We start from the raw sequence: 19,358 nt of genomic DNA, 5'->3' as shown, positions 1-19,358 counted from the left end.
CACAACAAAGGTGGCATCAGTCAGCACAAAGGGCTCAGATGCTTTTTAAAAATTATTGAGTGTTGCTGTCAGGAAAACCAATGCCAGGAAGGGCCAAGGAAGGCTTAAAGCATGGGACAAAAGTAAAAAGAGGAAGAAGAGAGGGAGAGGAAGAGAATGAGAGGGAAAGAGGAAAGGAGGAAGGAAAGAAGAGAGGGAGGGAGGGAGGGAAGGAAGGAGGGAGGGAGGAAGGGAGGAAGGAAGAAAGGGACGGAGGGAGGGAGGGAGGAAAGAAGGAAGGAAGGAGGGAGGGAGGGAGGGAAGGAGGGAGGGGGAGAAAAAAGTAAGAGAAAGGGACTTGGCAAGCAGAGTGGAGAAACAAGGTTCAGAGAAACAGAACTGACTAGGACTGTCAAAACCCACACAGAGGTAAACAGATGGTTTACCCAGCCAGATCCTGAGACCAGCTTCCACAGGCTCCCCACACAGGGCAGATAAGGGGTGTTAGACTACCTTTCTATGTGGTTACCTTGCAGAAGGAGGGGCTGGGCACTGAATAAATTTAAGCCTTGAACAGCAGATTGCACCAGCCAATGGATGGCGGTGGGAGGTGGACAGGGTGGTTGGGTGGGGCCAAGACTGGAGGGCCTGGTCACCAGGACAGGATAGAGAGTACAGAAAATAGAAAAGGCCCAAGGTAGGGAGGCTTTAGCTTAGAGAAGGTGAATGAGGTTCATGAATCTAGAGTCTGAAGGATTTGGCCCGAAACTAGAGCGTGGGACACATACCAAATTTGAGGAGACCAGCTGTGGTTAATGACATGGCATGGGACCAGAGGAGGGCCCAAGAAGTGTGGCCTCAGCACACTAACAGAGGTGAAGCCAGGATCCAGGATGGCCTGAGGAAATAAATCAGTGGAGTCGGGAAGCCTGGAACCACCCACCTGCTCAGGCAGAGGCAGGCAAATCCTCACAAGAGCGCCACTGGGTCACCACCATGTGTCCAACAACAGGGAACCTGTGTTCAGCCTGACGGCTTGGAGACAGAATTCCACTGGTGACAGAGCCTGGGCCCTGTGGGTGAATGACAGCATCCTTTGTTGAAGCGTAATCATTGCAACCCCACTCTCTGCTTATCTATCCCACCTGGGGCCAAAACGGGGCAAACTGATTCTTAAAGACTGATATGGTTAGGCTTTGTGTCCCCACCCAAATCTCATCTTGAATTGTAATCCCCGTAATCCCCACATGTCAAGTGAGAGACTGGGGGAGGGAACTGAATCATGGGGGCAGTTTCCCCCACGCTGTTCTTGTGATAATAAGTTCTCATGAGATCTGACAGTTTTATAAGGAGCTCTTCCCCCTTTTCTCGACACTTCTCTTTCCTGCTGCCTTGTAAAGAAAAGTTTTGCTTCTCCTTCACCTTCCGCTATAATTGAAAGTTTCCTGAGACTTCCCCAACCATGCAGAACTGTGAGTCAATTAAACTTCTTTCCTTTATAAATTACCCAGTCTCAGGCAGTTCTTTGTAGCAGTGTGAAAATGGACTAAAACGACGGCTTTGCCCTCAAGCGCTTAAATCTCTTTCTGTCTTCTTTCCCCCATCTCCAAGTCAGCAGGGAATGGAGAAGAGTGAGGGGCTTGGAAAGAGAAAGCCTGGAGTGAGACCCCCAGCTCTGCTATATTCCAGCTGTGTGGACTCAGTCCAGTCACTTACATTCCAGGACTGTTTCCTAATCTATAAGACAACGGGCAGGGCTAGATCAGTAGTTCTTAGAAGGTTTTTGAGAATCTTAAAATAAAAAATAAAAGATTTTTTGAAAATCTTGGAATAAAACCCTCTCCGCAGAAAAAAGAAACATACATGCTGCAGGATGCTGCTTATATGTGACTTCGTCAAAGAAGTCCTCTCCGAAGACCTATCTAGTGAAGATATTCCTCTATCTCCAGTTACGCTCCATCACGTTACGCTGCTGTATTATCATCACAGAATTTATCAGCCTCTGAAGTTACTCTGTGTATTTGCTTGTTTCCTTTTCTGTTGGTGTCTCCCCTCCCAACAGAGTGCAGACACCTTCTGCCTTGTCCACCATTGTTTCCCCAGTGCCTGGAGCATGTCTGGTGCATCATAGGTGCTCAGTAAATAGTATTGAAGAGTTGGGTGAATAAAATAAGTGAATCTATGAGTTTTTAAGCCTCTTGTTAACCAGGCTGATGCTCCAGCCTCCCCAGCCTCAATTTCATTATGCCTGTCTGTGAGCTCAAGATCTCCCAGCCTCTCACACCATTGCTCCCAGGCCCCACCACTGTCTGGTTGTTTGATTTGGGGCAAGCTATTAACCACTGTGTACCGTGTACCTCTATTTCTATAATTCATTCATTCACCAACATCTGTTGATTCCTACTATGTGTTGTAAGTTCTGGGGATATAGCAGTAAGCAAAGCAAACAACAAAATTCCTGCCTTCAGGGAGTATCCACTCTATTAGAAAGAGGGAGGCAAATAAAAAATAATAAGTAAAATACAGAGGGTATTAGATGGTGATAAGAGCAGAAAAGGGAAATAGGTGGGAGGAGAAGGCCTTACTAGAGGCCCTCTCTGAGACAATAATAGAATCTGCCTCACAGGGTTGTGGTATGCAGAACTGAGTCAATGTGTGTAAAGCTTGAAGATTCTGGCATTTAGCAGTCACTCAAAAAATGTTACTTATGATTATTTACTATTTTTATCAGCCCTCTCTCTCAGAGGAGATGTTTCTACTTTATCTGTGATTCATTATATTTACTTTTCTGGGATTCTATCACTCCAATATATGTTGGATTCCTTTGTTATCTTTCCCGATAAATTTTAAAATACTGGACTTCCCCCAGTTACAGTAAAACTCATTTCTAGCTCCTTCATCCCTTCTGGAATCACCCTTAATCCATGACACCCTTGGAAGCAGTGGTTTTTACTGCATCACAGAACTGCAGGTTCCAGAGCATGAGCTGCTGGTTCTCAGCCCCATGTTTTGGATATGCCAAAACTGCCAGAAAGGCCCTGCTATTCCTGCCCAGCCTACCCTACCCCTGCCTTGTTACCCTGACTGAACTTGTTACTTCATCCATGATGCCTTTCATCACACCCCTGCCTGCTTCGCCCGACCAACCCACCCTCCGCGTGCTCATGACTCCTGCTTTGTTCTTACACACACCACACCTCCATGGCAGCCCCGATCTGACCACGATGCACAAGTGTGTATCCTCCTTAGCTTCCCCACCTTCACTGAAGTCTCAGAGAGCAGGGACCTTCTATTTTCTTCTTTGAGGGCACAGCAGCTAGCATAGTGTCAGGCATTTAGTTGGCTCTCAATTAATATTTGCCAAATTTTGTTCAGATGAAGAGGGAAGTTGAATATGTTCAGTTCTAAGATTATCTGCATTTAAGCAAAGTCAAAACATCTTATGAAAAGTTAGGGAAAATTGACATTTACTATATTTAAATTAGAAAATGTTCAATTTTACCTATCATTAACATAAGCAACTGGTATATGCTTCTTAGGGTTAGCTCTTTCAACGTTTTCATGCACAGAATGTGGCTTGAAGAATAATTCCAGGGGAAACTCCTTTTGCTTATATCAGGTGCTATATAAGCATAGATTTTCATGCTGAAAGAAGCCTCAATAGAGTGAATGGAATCATTATGGCCATTTTATAGTTAATCCCACAGGGGTTAAAAACTCTTCCCAAGGTCATCTAGCTAGTTTGCAGTGGAACTGGGTTACCTTTAAGAATTAACATAAACAGTCTATGATTCTATGTGGTTGTGGGATTCTAGGAGGAAGATTTGAACTCAGATCTCCTGCACCCTAGTTGTGTTTTTCCACATGTGTTTCTCCTTCCTTGTAGTTTCTTAGTCATTTGAACATGACAAATGTAATGATTCCTATATAGTAACTATGCTCATTAGCGCCTTCTGATTATAGTAACAGAAACCAGTTGAGTTACCTAAAACAAAGGGGCATTAATTACAAACTTCAACGGTGGAGATGCAGATAGGATGATGGAACTCATGGATAGGGCAACAAAGGTCTGAAAATTCTGAATGTCCTACTCCACATTTTGCATTTTTGACTCTTTCTATCCATATACTTTATTATTCTTAGCGCAGTCTCATTGTCTCTGGTTCTCAGTTCACACAAAAAAAATATGGCTACTGACAATTCTGAAGTTTATGGTTTTCTCAGTTCAAGAGATTCATCCCAAGTCCAGATTGTGAGAGAGGGGACATGCATTGGACAAGACCAGGCCAGGTGCCCATGCCTGTGGGGTCAGGTGCCCATGCCTGTGGGACCAGGCGCCCATGCCTGTGGGGCCTGCATAAACTTGGCTGCTGGGAGCCATCCCTGCAACCAGGTACATGGAGGAGAAGTCGTTCTGAGGAAAAGGTGAGTGTGGGACCAGGCAGGGAAGCCAGTTGCTGTCCTTTATTTGGAACTATAATCAGGGTAGACAACCACAGTAAAGAGATGCAGAGGCAGGGAGCAGTGTAAAACCACCCTACACACAGCTTCCTGGCTTTCCCCTCACTTTAGGTTATAGCTCAAATTATTATTGGGCTAAAAAATAAGCTCTGTTGGCCCAATTAAACCAGAATTAATCACCAATTCCCGATCTCTATCTGGTAATTTTAGTTCAACATTGCTCAGCTGATGGCTTATTAAGCCAAGAACTCTCCCAGGTCTCAGTTGCCATTTTCAGACAAGACACCTCCTGGGGTGCCTGCCCTATGATCTGAAGCTCAAGATGTGGCTCTGGGTCTCCCTTCCTGAGGGCTAGCTACCCAGAAGGGCTGGTCTGACTTCCTGTTGAATGAGTGAGCTGATGGCATCCAGGGCACCTAGGACATCTAGTGCACAAATACTTGAAGGGGGAAGGACTCTCATGTTCTGATTTGAGTATCATTTCCTTGGGTTGAATAATTAGAGCCTGGCATGTGAGATGTGGAGGGCTTCAAAGACCATTTGACTTTCAACAGAAAATGGTCTATGGTCTAAAGTGACACACCCTGATTCAGCCCAAGGGAAACAATGTCTATGGGTGAGGCCAAGAATCTGCATTTTAAGTAAGTCCCTCAAATGACTCCAGTGCACAAGCAGAGTTGAAGTTCACTGATGTAGGTGGCCCAACTTTCTAGTTTTATACATGAGGCTACACAAGTCCAGCAAGGTTCATTTCAGTTGAGAAGAAAAATCATTGATTAAAATAAAAAACCCTAAAAAATTTAAACTGATGAATTAATGTGTTTGCACCTTTTGAACCTGGTTCACCAAGTGGTTCTTTGTGAGATAGGAGAAGTAGCAGGCCACTTCCAGTTCCTCTCTCTGTCTGATGAGACACCAGGTCCTCCCTGGGAAAAGTGGCAAGTTCTCTCATGCTGGCCTCCTTCCCCAGATCACAGCTGCCTTTGGGGAGAATGACAAAACTGTTCAGGGTTCCTGCGTAATACGTACCCACTTTCTGTGCATTCAGGGGAAGGGGAGTGTGGAGTGGAAGGAGAGTAGGCACATGTAAGTCACTCTGATGCTGTAATTTAACTTTACAGCTCCCTTGTGCAAAGCTGTTTACAGGTGAGGAAACTGAAGCTCCTCTGGGTTAAGCATGCAGGCCAAAGTCACAAGGCTGGTGAGTAATTAGGCCTGGATTCCTCCTACGCAGGGCTCCCTGACTCACGTACCCATGCTCTTTCCTTCACACACTGGGCGGATTTTACTACAATGTTGATCAGATTTGGGGACTGTTTCTTTGGCATTTCTAAATAACATAACTTTGAGACATTAATCACTTGGATTCTACTTTAATTCGACGAATGATTTCAAGGTTAACCTGATGTCTCAAAATTAAAGCTACAGCTCCTGTTCTACAAACTTGGTTTTATTGTAGCAAAATAGAACTATCAACAAACAAGAGATGTGTGCAATTAAAAATTTTTAAAAGAATTGTCTAGATTCAGTAGAGGAGAGAAATAATAAAGCCTATTTTCATTTCCTTTACCCTGGTCTAACTTATAAAAGGATTTCCCTACCTGTGTCTCTGGTCACGATTGCAAGTTGTCCAGGTTCTCGGCATTTTGAACAAAGAATTGGACAAAACGCCCAGCAAAGCAAAGAATGAAGCAACAAAAGAAGAAAAGCAGGGATTTATTGAAAATGAAAGTACACTCCACAGTGTGGAAGTGGGCCCAAGCTGCAGCTCAAGGGCCCGAATACAGAACCTTCTTGGGTCCAAATACCCCCTGAAAGTTTCTCATCGGCTACTTCATGCTCACTTCATATAAATGATGTGGTAGCCTGAAATCAGTCTGATTGGCTGCAGACAGCAGCCAACCAGAGGATGAAGTGAAGTTACAAAGGTCACACTCCCCTGCAAACATCTAATTGATTTCAAAAAGCAACCAGAGGGTAGGGTGAAGTTATAAAGTTATACTTCTGTACAAACTGAAGACTCCGCCCATGATCAGTCTGATCAGAGCCACAATCAGACCATCCAGAGTCTGGAGTGAAGTTACTACGTTGCAAACAAAGACTGTACCAGCAATCAGTCTGATTTGTCGCTTCCAGCCAATTTCCCATCTGCCACGCAGGAAAGGTCAAAGGGAGTAGCCTCTGGTCCTTTTGTTACTGAGTAATGGAAAGTTAGGGTTTTCCTTGCAATTTAGTTCTAGGAAGTCGACGTGAAAAGCCTTAGGTTCCCTGTCTCCAGACTCTATTCTCCTGCCTCACATGGCCTTTTGACCTTATATAAAATATGCTTGCTTTTTTGCAGAAAGATTGGGGTGGAACTCTCCACTCCTGCTTTCATACCATTTGAAGTTCAGACCAGTGAGACTTCCATCAGTTGGGAGTTGAAGATGCTGCAAGGACAAGAACTGAGGATGGTTTGCTCAGAGCTGATTTTTAGACACCATTTTCCAGGGATCCCTGGTGACAGAGGAGCATTTTTTTGTGGTTGAGTTCTGAATTAAAAAGTTTCCTACTATACATTTGTTTGGTCATTTCTGTGACTTCAGTACTCTCAGAGACTTGGACCAAAGCCTAAATAAGAGGCAGTGTGAGTATTCTCCAAGTAATCATTCCAAGTTGGTGAGTTCATACTACACCTAGCCCTCATGGCCTCGCCACTCTCAAGTCAGACTGGTTTTTGTGGCTGTCAAAGTCCAACATGGCAAATTTCCCACTGATACTAAGTGAGCTGAAAACTCAAATTACAGTTGATTTTGCCCTAGGGAATTTTACCAACAACAGCTTTACAGCAGTGGAGAGTTGAAACGTGTGTGTGTGTGTGTGTGTGTGTGTGTGTGTGTGAGAGAGAGAGAGAGAGACAGAGAGAGAGACAGAGAGAGAGAGAACAAGTGAGCATATGTGTTAAAAAGACAGACACCCCCAAAAATGTGACAGATTTGGTTTGGCTACACTGCTTGCTCTTCTGGCCCAGGTGGACAGTTGACCTTCTTTCTCCCTCCCTGTTCATAGTCTCTGACTGGCTTTGATGCGGTAGAACCGAAGTCCAAATAAGCATGACCCTAGACTCTAATACAAACACCATGCTTCAGATTTCCTCCCCAGAAAGGGAGTTGAGATTCTAACCAGCTGAATCATCTAGTGACAACTCCCTTCATTGTGTTAAGTTACAAAAACATAGTTGTTCACTATGGGAACCCTGATGGGAAATCCATTCCACGTTCAGGTTAAACCGTTAGCCTGGCCTGTTTCACATGACTGTAAGATTCTGCAAGGTCCTGATATTTCAATAATGCCTTCACCATGATTTGGAAGTTACTTTTTCAGACTTAGAAGGTGAGGAAAACTTGAGCAAGAATTGCAAAGCAACTGAAAAACCAATTTGAAACACAAACACTATCTGGAATGTTTATAATGCATTTATTCCTTGCCCAATAGAAACCAAATAAGCTTCTCTGCTGAGACCCTTCAGAATAGCTGTCCCTAAAAGGAACTAAATCAGGAATTGGGGATAGCTGGCAAGAAGATTTATCAAAGCAAGCTCAGGATGTGGAATCCCTACATTGCCCTGGATCTTCTTTTGCAGGTGTAGGTTCGTAGAGTTCTTATTCACCATCCTGAGGACACCAGGGGAATAAGAAGGATTGCGGGGCCTCGTCCTTCTTGACTTTCTCCCCCTCTGATTTCCTGACTGTCTTCTCAATGGTCCTGATGTCTTCTATAATGACTTGATGTTTTTAGGAATCAGAGTCCTGGACACAGAGACACATCCAGGTTTGGCACCAGGCTTGTGTGAATTCTTTTCTGACTATTTTTTTTTAATGAAGGAGAAGGAAGAACATAAACAAGTGTAAGTGGAAAGCACTTTTTTTTTTCTTCTAGGATCACATATGTGATACTTTACAGGGATTTCTTCTAGGTTGTCCATACGTCAAAAACAGCTAAAAAGATTATTACAGGGAATTCTTAAAGTCTTAAAGGAAGATAGTCTCACAGGAGGATGAGATCCCTGACAAAACAATATTTTAATCATTGTCTTAAAAGGATATGGAGCAGAATTTTCCCCTCATTTTCATTCCTCAGTTAGAGTTTCTGATCAACATAAGGATCATTCACCCAACAAATATTTACTGAGCAATCACTTAGTGCCAGGCATAAGTCTAAGAGCTTCACACATGTATCTTACTACGCTCCACAGCAACCTTCTAGGTAGGTGCTATTGTAAACACTATCACACAGGGTATAAAACTGTAAGAGCTTAACTGCCTTTCCCAAGGTCTCACAGATTTTCCAGGGTGGCCAGGATTTTAATTCAGACAGTCTCGATCCAGAGCCTCTTAACCACTATACCGTGTTGCCTCCAACCTGGGGGAACTGGTCTGAAGAGAATAAGTATTACCACGAGTGTTAATACCATTATAGGTAAAATACACACAGTGCCCAGATATTGGTTTCTAAATACGATTCTCCAGTGAAAGAAACCAAGGCACTTTGGACTTTGGAGAAGTGACTGACTGCAGGGCTGAAACAAGAAGAATGGGAGATAATTCTGGAACATTTTGTGCCGGTGTTCTGTGTTCTTTCATGAGATGGTCATTCAGGTGAGGTCACAAAAGGACATATGAGGAGGCTCAGGAAAACGCAGTTTACTGTACCCACAGATCCTAAAGACAGGAGGTACAGTACACCACAAAGAGCCTCAGGGGAAAGCTCCGGGGTTGCCAGGAGGCAGAGGGGCAGGAGTGAGAGGAGAGCCAGGCCTCATGGCCGTGGGAAAAGTGGGGCAGGGTGAACTGTTTAGGACTCGCTGGTTTGAATATTTTCCATAGGCTCTAAGTCATGGAGGTGTCCTCTAGTTGCTTGGTATCTGGCCTTGGAATGACTAAAGCAGAGAAGGGTTACCTCTTGTGTGTATAGCCAAATAGAAGAGGTAACGATCTGATCTGGTTAGTTTACATATCAGAGACATGGTCCTGGCTGAGGGGGGTGTTGGTCTCTCTCCCCAACTCTAGTGGGAAAGGATTCACTTTGAAGCTTACTCCGGTCATTGGCAGAATTTATTGCCTAGTATTTGTAGGACTCTCGCTTTTTCGAAGTCAGCAGGAAAACAAGACTCTAGAGTGAGTCTGCCAGCAAGACCGATCCTTACATAATGTAACACAATCACAGGAGTGACATCCCATCACCTTTGCCTTATTTTATTGATTAGAAGCAAGTCACAGGTCCTACCCACACTCAAGAGGAGGGGATTATATGAGGATGTGAATACTAGGAGTCAGGGATTTCGGGGGGACACGATAAAGTCAGCCACGGTGATGCTGTGTTCTCATTGCATCCTATGAGGTGGTTTACCACACCCCTTAGTCTACTACAAGCGATGTTAACTTGAATCACTTAATGAAAGTGGTGTCCACCAGGCTTCTCCAGTGCACTTACTTTTTTCCCCTTTTGTAAATAGTATTTTGTGGAGAGATACATTCGGACAATGTCAATATTGCCTTTTCATCAAACTTTTAGTTAATATCTCTATGAGCTCGTGAAGTCCTATTTTGTTCAATGAATTATAATCCATTACTAATGCTCAAATTGTCCCAGATTTGGCCTGTGAAAGCCCTTTAAAGCTGGCTCCTGTGTCCTTTTCACAGGACATTATTCTTTGGCCACTTCCTTACTTTCTGGATGTATTGTTTATATTTTTTATTTTCTGTATATTATAATGTTTTGATTTCTTAAAAACCTTGATTATAGCCTCACAGAATATCCAGCTAAACTGCCCAAAGTCTCTACCTACAGGAACTGTAAGATAATAATTATGTGTTGTTTTAAGCTGCTATGTGAAAATTGATTGACTGCAATATAGAAAGCTAATATAGTTGTTTCTATTTTATTTTCGCCAAAGATGCCTGCAATCTTCAATTGCATCAAGATAACAAAAGTAAGGAAAGACTGAGGAAACATGCTGGGTTGAAGGAGACTGAGGACATATAACCACACAATGCAAGATACTACCTTGAACTGGATCCTGGACCGGAGGGAAAACTATTGCTATTAAGGACATTACTCCGACAACTGGTAAAATTTAAAATTGGTAAAATTTAAATATGGACTGTGGGTTAGATAACAGCATTTTGTAAATGTTTAATTTCCTCATTTTGATTATTGTATGGTAGTTATGTAGAAAATTATAAAGTGAATATGACAAGATGTTAGTTTGCGAACCTAGTAAAGGGTATATAGGAGGTATTGGTACTATTCTTGCAACTTGGCAGTCAGTTTGAAGCTATTTCAACATAAAAAGATAGAATAGTCCAGCCATGTTTGTTCATACCTGTAATCCCAGCACTTTGGGATGTCAAGGCAGGAGGATCTCTTCAGCTCAGGAGTTCGAGCACAGTCTGGGCAACACAGTGAGACCTCGTGTCTACAAAAAAAATCAAAAAATTAGTCAGGCATTGTGGCACACACCTGTAGTCCCAGCTACTCAGGAGGCTTAGTAGCTGGGACTACTAGCTACTAAGTGGGAGGATTGCTTAAGTCCAGGAGGTCAGGGCTGTGGTGAGCTGTGATTGTACCACTTAAGCCTGGGTGACAGAATGAGAAAATAAAAAATAAAAATTCTAGTGTGTGATTTTACTTTTAGAATAGTATTAGAAATCATTCAAAGAGCTCTTTTGCCTCTGTGGGAACTTTAGGGACTTGAGGAGCACTGAGATATAAGATACTCACCTATCAGTGTCACATAGGCATAAAGAGCATGAATGATACATAACCTTTTATCACATTATATAGATTTGGTGTATTGTCAGGAATTTGATGTCAGGATTTGACTTGCCCTTTATGACTAATTCTTATGTGTCATTCACCTAGAAGCAATAATCCTTGGATAGGTGTGCAGTAAATTTGGTGTGACAACAATGTTGTCTTTGGTAGACCCTGATGGGACACAGTCCAGCTCTCTTTCTGGCCTGAGGCCCTTGTTCCTCCTCCTGTTGAGAGCGTGCTGTGAGTGTTAGCCATCCACAGCCCAGGTTCTCTCAGGGACTGCCCTCTACCTAAGGAAGCTGCATCACCCAAGCTATGGCCCCTCCCTGAGGAGAAGCCATCTCTAACCACTGAGGAGGCAGACTATACCTGGCTTCCTTGCCTCAACTGACAAACTTGGTAGCAGTAGGGAGTTGAATTAACTCATTTCTTTTAGGTCCTATACACGTGTTGTTGTTTTTTTAAATCAGAATTTAAAAATTCACGTTCCTTATGGCTCAGAAATGTTCCTGTCTGCATTCCATAGGAAGCAGCAGCAATGTTGTCAGGTAGCCTAGGGTTCAGGAGGTGAGTTGATGGGTTTGGAGAACGCATGTGCTGAAGACGGGCTTCCCTGGGAAACAGATTCTGTGTGGAGATGAGCTTATAGGTGGTCTCTTAGGGAGTACCCTCAGGATCATCCCTATGAGGGGAGAGGAGTGAGGCAAGCAGGGCTGGGCAGCAGATGAACTCTGATGCAGTTCAACAGAGGCCTCCGCCAACCCCACGGACAGCTGTGGAGCTAGGATGACCCTACCAAGTTTGTCAGTATCACAGACCCTCTTGTGATACAATGTCCCTTTTCAGGACAAAATGATCTTTAATGATTTTGTTTACTTAAAAAAGTTTTAACATAGACAAAATTAGAATAATATAATATAAAGCCCCATAGTTTTTCTCTCACATGGCTCCAACAATTATCCGTGACCAATTTATCTGCTTTGATACCTCAACTATTCCCACATTATTTGAAGCATATTCCAGATATAATATTATTTCATCTGTTTTTCAGTATCTTTAAAAGAGAATGAACTATTTGAAAAAACATAATCCTCATAGCGTTATGTAAAATATTATAAATTAGTAAAACAAGTTCTTTAATCAAATATCCTTTCAGTGTTGAAATTTCCAGTTGTTTCATAAATGTTATAAAAGTTGTTTTGTTTATACAGTTTGTATATTTGAATCAAAATCCAAATAAGGTCTGCGGATAATGATTGGTTGATAGTCTCTGAAGGTTCCCCTCCACCTACCTCTTTTTCTCTCCCTTTCAGTTTCTTGGTGAAGAAAGCTGTAGCATTTCCTGCAGTCCATAGCCTGGAAACCTCTTGTACTGCTTAACATGCCAATTGGACTTTGGACCTGGAGGCTTCATCAGATTCAAAGTTTTTTGTTGTTGTTGTTGTTTTTGCTTTTTCCTGTATTTGGCAAAACAACGTTTTATGTGGGATTGCGCTTTTTCATTAGGACCCACCTAAGGCCAGCTGTTTTCCTTTTGATAAAGCTCACTGTGGGTGGCCAATGTCTAGGTGCGATCATTCATTAGGAATTATGAATTTTATCATTCTGTTTTAATTTATTAACCGGATTACTTTTTATGAAAAGAAACTTCTCCTTGTCAATTATTTGATGATCTGGAGACTCAGTTTGTATTAAAAAGTTAGAATAGGGCCAGGCACAGTGACTCACGCCTATAATCCCAGCACTTTGGGAGGCCAAGGCGGGCAGATCACCTGAGGTCGGGAGTTTGAGACCAGCCTGACCAACATGGAGAAACCTTGTCTCTACTAAAAATATAAAATTAGCTGGGCATGGTGGTGCATGCCTGTAATCCCAGCTCCTCGGGAGGCTGAGGCAGAGAATCGCTTTAACCCTGCAGGAGGAGGTTGTGGTGAGCTGAGATCGCACCATTGCACTCCAGCCTGGGCAACAAGAACAAAACTCTGTCTCAAAAAAAAAAAAGTTAAAATAAATGCTAGATCCTTTGCCTGGATTTACCAATTTTTAAAATAATTTGTTGGTTCGCCATCATCTACCCAGTATGACCAATTAATTTTCATTTTGTTTAATATTAGTATGAACTTTATGCATTCATAATGTATTTCATCATAGCCATTACAGTTATTATCTTTATATTGATGCTTAAGTTGCTCTGTCTTTGGTCAGTAGAAGCCTCTTCCAGTTAGTTCATGGTCCTTTTACCATGGCCCTAGTCATCTTCATAACTTTCTTGCTACGTGGTATTAATAAGAGGTGCCGGGCTCATCCTGTACATTTCCTGCCCAAGACCTGCAATCAGTCATTTCTCTAAGAAGTCCTGGTTCTCTTTGAATGGTATTTCAAAACCATCATACAGGCTGAAGGAGGAGTGCCCTGTAATTTTTTTAAACTCCTACCTTGAGAGTAGGTAGGAAAAAGAGATTCTGTTCCTATCCTTTTTATGTCCTTCTGTAATATTCGAACTTTTATCATGTATATTTATTATTTTATTTTCTACACACAAATTATACATAAGTACACAGTTGGAAAAAAGTCAAAGTAAAAATTTTCCCCACGCCTTTCCCATACTACTTCCTCTGCCTCTATCTCTATAACTATAGTTAGCAATGTGTTGTGAATTCTTCTAGAGTTTTTCTTAGATAGTATTGTTACCTAAATAAGACTAAGGCACTTACGATTCCAGATTATATTTTAATCTATTTGGACTATTCAAAGAAACGGAAGTCTGAGATAAAAATATAATGGACAGCTATTTAAATCTTCTTTGGGATCAACAGCAAGGGCTTCCGCGTTGCCAACTCCAGGGGGTGCTGTGTACATTCAGGTCTCTGTAACTAATGTCCCCTGGCGTTTGCAACACAGCAAACCTGCTAACAAACCAATAGGACAATGAGCAAGGGGTATGAACACACAGAAAAGAAGATGGTTCATAAATATATGAAAAGATGTTCAAATTTGCTTTTGACAAGAAAGTGCAAAATAAAACCACCAAAATATTATATTTCATCTCTCAGATTGGCAAGGATTAAAATGCTTGTTAACAAACCCTTATTCAGTGCTGGTGGAATGACTACATTTTCAGCAGTTTGGCAATATGCATTCAATTGTAAATGTATCTGCAGTTGCTAATTTAAAACACTTCTAAAAAATATACCCTACACATATACTTCAGTGTTTGGGAAATGATGTATGTATCAGGCAGGGTTTCTTCACTCTAACTAAAATTTGTCATTTCCTTTAATTATGAAAGCATGCAGGAAACTACGATAGTATCAGCCCATGCCTTTGTTACCAATAAAATCACAGATGTTTTACGTCACATTACAATTGTTGCAGATATTTTGAAACAGCATTTATGCTCATTCATATTTTGAAATTACAGGAATTTGATCCACTGCTAGATCTTATTATGTGTTAGTAAATAAGTACATATATTTCTAAATAAATGTTTATATAAAGAATATTTTGATGCCTATATATCAGCATAATTGGTTTCCTTTTAATCCTGAGGATTTTGCATGCACTGAAAAACATTATATTAAGAAAAAATTAATAGGCTTCACCAGACTGCCAAAGGGGTTCATGACACAAAATTAATTACAAATTTACAGCATCGTGTATGTAATAGCAAATTATCAGAAGCAACCAAGAGTGGAAACGGACGAAAAACCATTTGTACCTTGCTGTAGAGAATACTCCGCAGCTAAAAAAAAAATGAAGAATGAAGAATCTGTCTAATAAAATGAAACAATATCCAAGATATTTTACAAAGAGTAAAACAGGGTACAAAATAATTTATGTAGCAGGCTGCTACTTGTTTTAAAAAAATGAAAGAGAGAGTGAATATATACAAATGTCTGTTTGCTTGTATGTGCATAAAATAGCTCTGGAGGACACACAGGCAACTGATAATATTGGTGGCTTCTGGGGATGAGAACTGGGTGGTTTGGGGCTGGAGTGTTACGGAGACTTTTCCCTGATAAACCCTACAGGACCTTTAAAACTTTTGAACCTTGCAAATGTATAATCTATTCAAAAATTAAATTTAAAAAAGTGAACACTTAAGAACTCCTTACTGGAGTCTGTACAGGAGATTCACACACAGCCCCAAGGCAACACCTGGTCAAGTCCTTTCTCCCCAGCCTGCTCTGCAGCAAGCCCTGTAGTTTCTATGCCTTCAATCTCCTATTCTGAACCCTCAGTCATAACTTTCTCTCTAAGCCTTCTTTGGCTCTTGCCTTTCCCAACACCTTTAGCGTTTTCTCATTAGCCTATTCTAATGCAAAACTAGCACACTCCGGCCCTGTCTCTCTATTTTTGCTGCACACAAATTGTTACAAGTCAACTAGGCTTTGGTGGAACTGTTCTTAATGGGCAGTGAAGTATGTGAATATTCACAAGTTTTTTGTTTCAAGTATTTTTTATGTTTTCGTAGTATAATTATTTTAAAATGAAATCCTATTCATAGAATGAGGGCAAATTTTTAGTTTGTTGGTCACAAGTGGGGTCTAATCACTACTATTTGTAAGAGGGCATAAATATTATGGGATTAGATCGCTAAAATATTTCATCTTCCCAAAACTCCCCTGATAAATTTTCTACTATTTCAAAAATGAAGCCAAGTTTCAGCACAGTATAGTGATGACCACCCTTGTCCAATACATCTTTGGATATAATATAGGGTACATTTATATTATAAAAGTAACATATTTTGAAGAAAACATTAATGCCAAGCCCTGAGTGATGATACTAGCATGAGTAATGATTGTCAAAATTATGCAAGTTGCAAAACAAATTTAAAGTAGGGTTTATAAATATTTGTTTAGAGCCTTATAACAAACGCTGACTCTTCTTGAGATTTGGGTCAGCAGAAGGAAGCCTGCTATATTTTTGGCAAATATTTTGTTTAAAAGGTTCTTTGTATGATCAACAAAACTATAGCAAGGTCTTTCCATAAGAATCTGCATGACCAAATAATTTAAAATTAAAATATAACCTTATTATTTTCATGGTGGACTCTGGGAAAATATCTGAGTTCTCAACAGAAACTGCCAGTTTGTTTTTGAGTGGGAAATGTGTTTTCTTTGGAGTCAAGAACAGGACGAAGAAAACTGGGACAACTGCCAAGACTGGGCTTCGGGCATCTCCATGCTGCAGAACAGAACAGGGCAGCCGGTGGATGTGGTGGGGGTGGGATTTAGAGAGGAGAGGGATAAAATTTCCTGTGGCTTCTAAAGAGCTGTGTAACAAGGTGAGTTATTAAGAAAGGAATAACTTGTATTTCCAGCTTCTTTTCTCATTCATGACACCTAGTACAAAAGTTTTCCCAGATTGTGTTCACAAAGGAGAGGCATGGATGTTGTCTTTGGAGTTGAAGACACAGAAGCTACCTAATGTAAGGAAACATTTGATTTTCCTCAGGCTAGGAGTGGGGAGTGTGCACAGGAATCAGGCAGGTTTCTGGAAGGGGGTTGGCTCCCTCATACACATGTGCTGGCCAGGAATTATTTCGGGATGTGCTTTAGAGGCTCAACACTTAACGCCAGGCTCACAGGAGACATTGAGATCCTGAAGGTTTCTGTGGGCCTGTGTGTGGTCAAGGAGTGGACCATTATGAGGCATATCTCTGGTCTGGCTGGAACATGCGGTCTGTTCAACGCTTTCAAACACTGGTGAGCCACCAATGACTCTGACAAGCATCTTGCAAGCTTCTGTCACTCCAAATACTAGGAGATTTTTGGATGAACACCAAAGCCCCCAAATATTACTGAGATTGAATTTTCTACCATCTTGTGAGTGAAAATACAGAACTAATTTTTCTGTCACATTTACACCAAAAAGTGGCACAGTGACATTCGCACCTGCTATATTGGAAGTATTTCTATGCAGTCACATTTAAAGTTCACCTCCTCTGGGCTACTACTGCTCCCATGCAAACATACATGCAAGCACATTCTTCTATCAACATCTTGGAAGTAAGATCGGCTGGGGCTGGCTAACCTCCCTACCCTTCTTCACATACCCCTCAGTCTTCATGTTGTCTGTCTCATTTGTCTTCTTTACTTGTTGGCCTCATTCACTTTTCATGGAATTAATTCTGCAGAAAATCTAAAGAACCCAATATTTGCCTGTAACTCAAGGGCATAATTTCGGTCTCAAAATGGTCATGGTCTAGAGTTTGATGTTGAGTAGAAGGTAGAAGGATATGGTGGGAGGACATGAGAGCAGTACCAGTCCATGAAACGAGGACAGGGAATTTTAGCGGTACAGAGGGGTAGGTAACCCAATCTGGAACAAGAGGAGGGGTCAGGTGAAGATTTTACAAGAAACTGATGACTTAGTATCAGCAGATCTTAAGTTGCAGAGAGTAAATAGGGACAAGAAAAGCATTCTAGGGAGATAGATTGGTCAGGAAAATGCTTGGGGACATGAAAAATACGGTCTGCTCCCTGAACCTCAGAGTTTAGCATTGTAAAAATGTAAGCCCCAGGGGGAGCAACCAAACACTCTTTCTCCCCATTCTTGTGCGGTTTCTACACATGCTCTACAAACTGCCCTTAACAGTCATCTAACTCATTTCTCCACCTCTCAAGAGTCTGCCCAGTGTGGATTCATGTAAGAAGCAGCAGCAAATCAAGCAAAATGATTTCTAGCAGCAAAATGAAAGACTAAACTAGACTGTTGGGAGAGTTTTATCAGACAATTTCGGAGCTCCTCCTGCTATATAGGATTAATCAATATATATTAGTCAAATGCCTAGACCCTTTCATTTCTGTACCTAGATTAAGATTTGTAATATAATCATTTTCTGAGAAGAAGCATACATTATGTAGTGCTTGTCAGTTGAAAATAGAATTATGAAATTATTTCATGCATAATTTGATTACCTAAGCTGACAGGACACAAAGAGTTAGTTCAGGGCATGGATTTTCACATAAAGACAAATGTTGTTTTCAGACTCAATGTAGAAGATCTTCTTCAAGGTAAGATTTTATTGTTGGCTAATTCCTCCACATAGATATTCCTTCCCCTTCCACTTTATTCTGTCTTAAATTGTCATTCCTTTCAGGAAATGTCCCATGAACCAAACTCAGTTTGTTTTCAGCACACCGTTAATTTTGCCAAGAATAAAAAGGGACATCATTTCTATGCATGTTTATTGCATAGGTGTTATTTGTCAAGAATTCATTCAATCAAGTAAATAAATGGAAGAAATGATGAAATTAAGGAATTGTTGCCCTAACATCTCTCTTCCTTAAAAAAAAAAGTTTTGAAAATTTTGTTCCTAGGGAATAATTTAAGATTTTCAGTGAATGTCTTTTTAGAGCAAGTTTTTAAAACTTTTATTTGCACTGTGGACCCATGTGGTAACAGAGTAATACCTGTACCCCTCTCAGAGTAATGTTTTTAAAGGCATAAAATAGAATACATAAGATGACAATTGAATTAGAAAAATAATTATATGGAAATACAGTTATCAAAATTACTCTTAAAACTTCATTATAAAATAACATATGTGTTTCTTAACATATTAAATAATAAGATCCAGCTGCAAGTCTAGTAGCTACCATATTTTGAAGTTGTGATCAGTGCAAAGGATAGTTTCAAGATACAGTCATGCATTGCTTGATGGTGAAGGGTGAAGGATGAGGGTACATCCTGAGAAATGGGTCAGTAGGCGATTTTGTCACTGTGCAAATATCCACAAAGCGTACTTACACAAACCTATGATGATATTGCCTACTACACACCTGGATGTACAGTATAGACTATTGTTTCTAGGCTGCAGCAAGTTACTGTACTGAACACTATTAGAAATTGTCATACAACAGAAGGTATTTGTGTGTCCAAACATAGAAAATGTACAGTAAACATATATAATCTTAGGGGACCACTGTTGCATATGCAGTCTGTAGTTAACTGTAATTTTTACGCAGGGCATTAATATATGTAAAATTATCTTGTGAGAGGAAAATATATTTTTTACTTACCTTGGTGACATACTTATAGGAATAGCTAATAATTGCCATGGTTTAGAGTCTAAATTCATAACTGAGAGAAATGCTAGAGGTTCAGGAAAT

The sequence above is a fragment of the Theropithecus gelada genome, chromosome 2 (genome assembly GCF_003255815.1).
Source record: "Theropithecus gelada isolate Dixy chromosome 2, Tgel_1.0, whole genome shotgun sequence".
NCBI classification, from domain to species: domain Eukaryota; kingdom Metazoa; phylum Chordata; class Mammalia; order Primates; family Cercopithecidae; genus Theropithecus; species Theropithecus gelada.
This window is presented reverse-complemented; position numbering follows the sequence as displayed.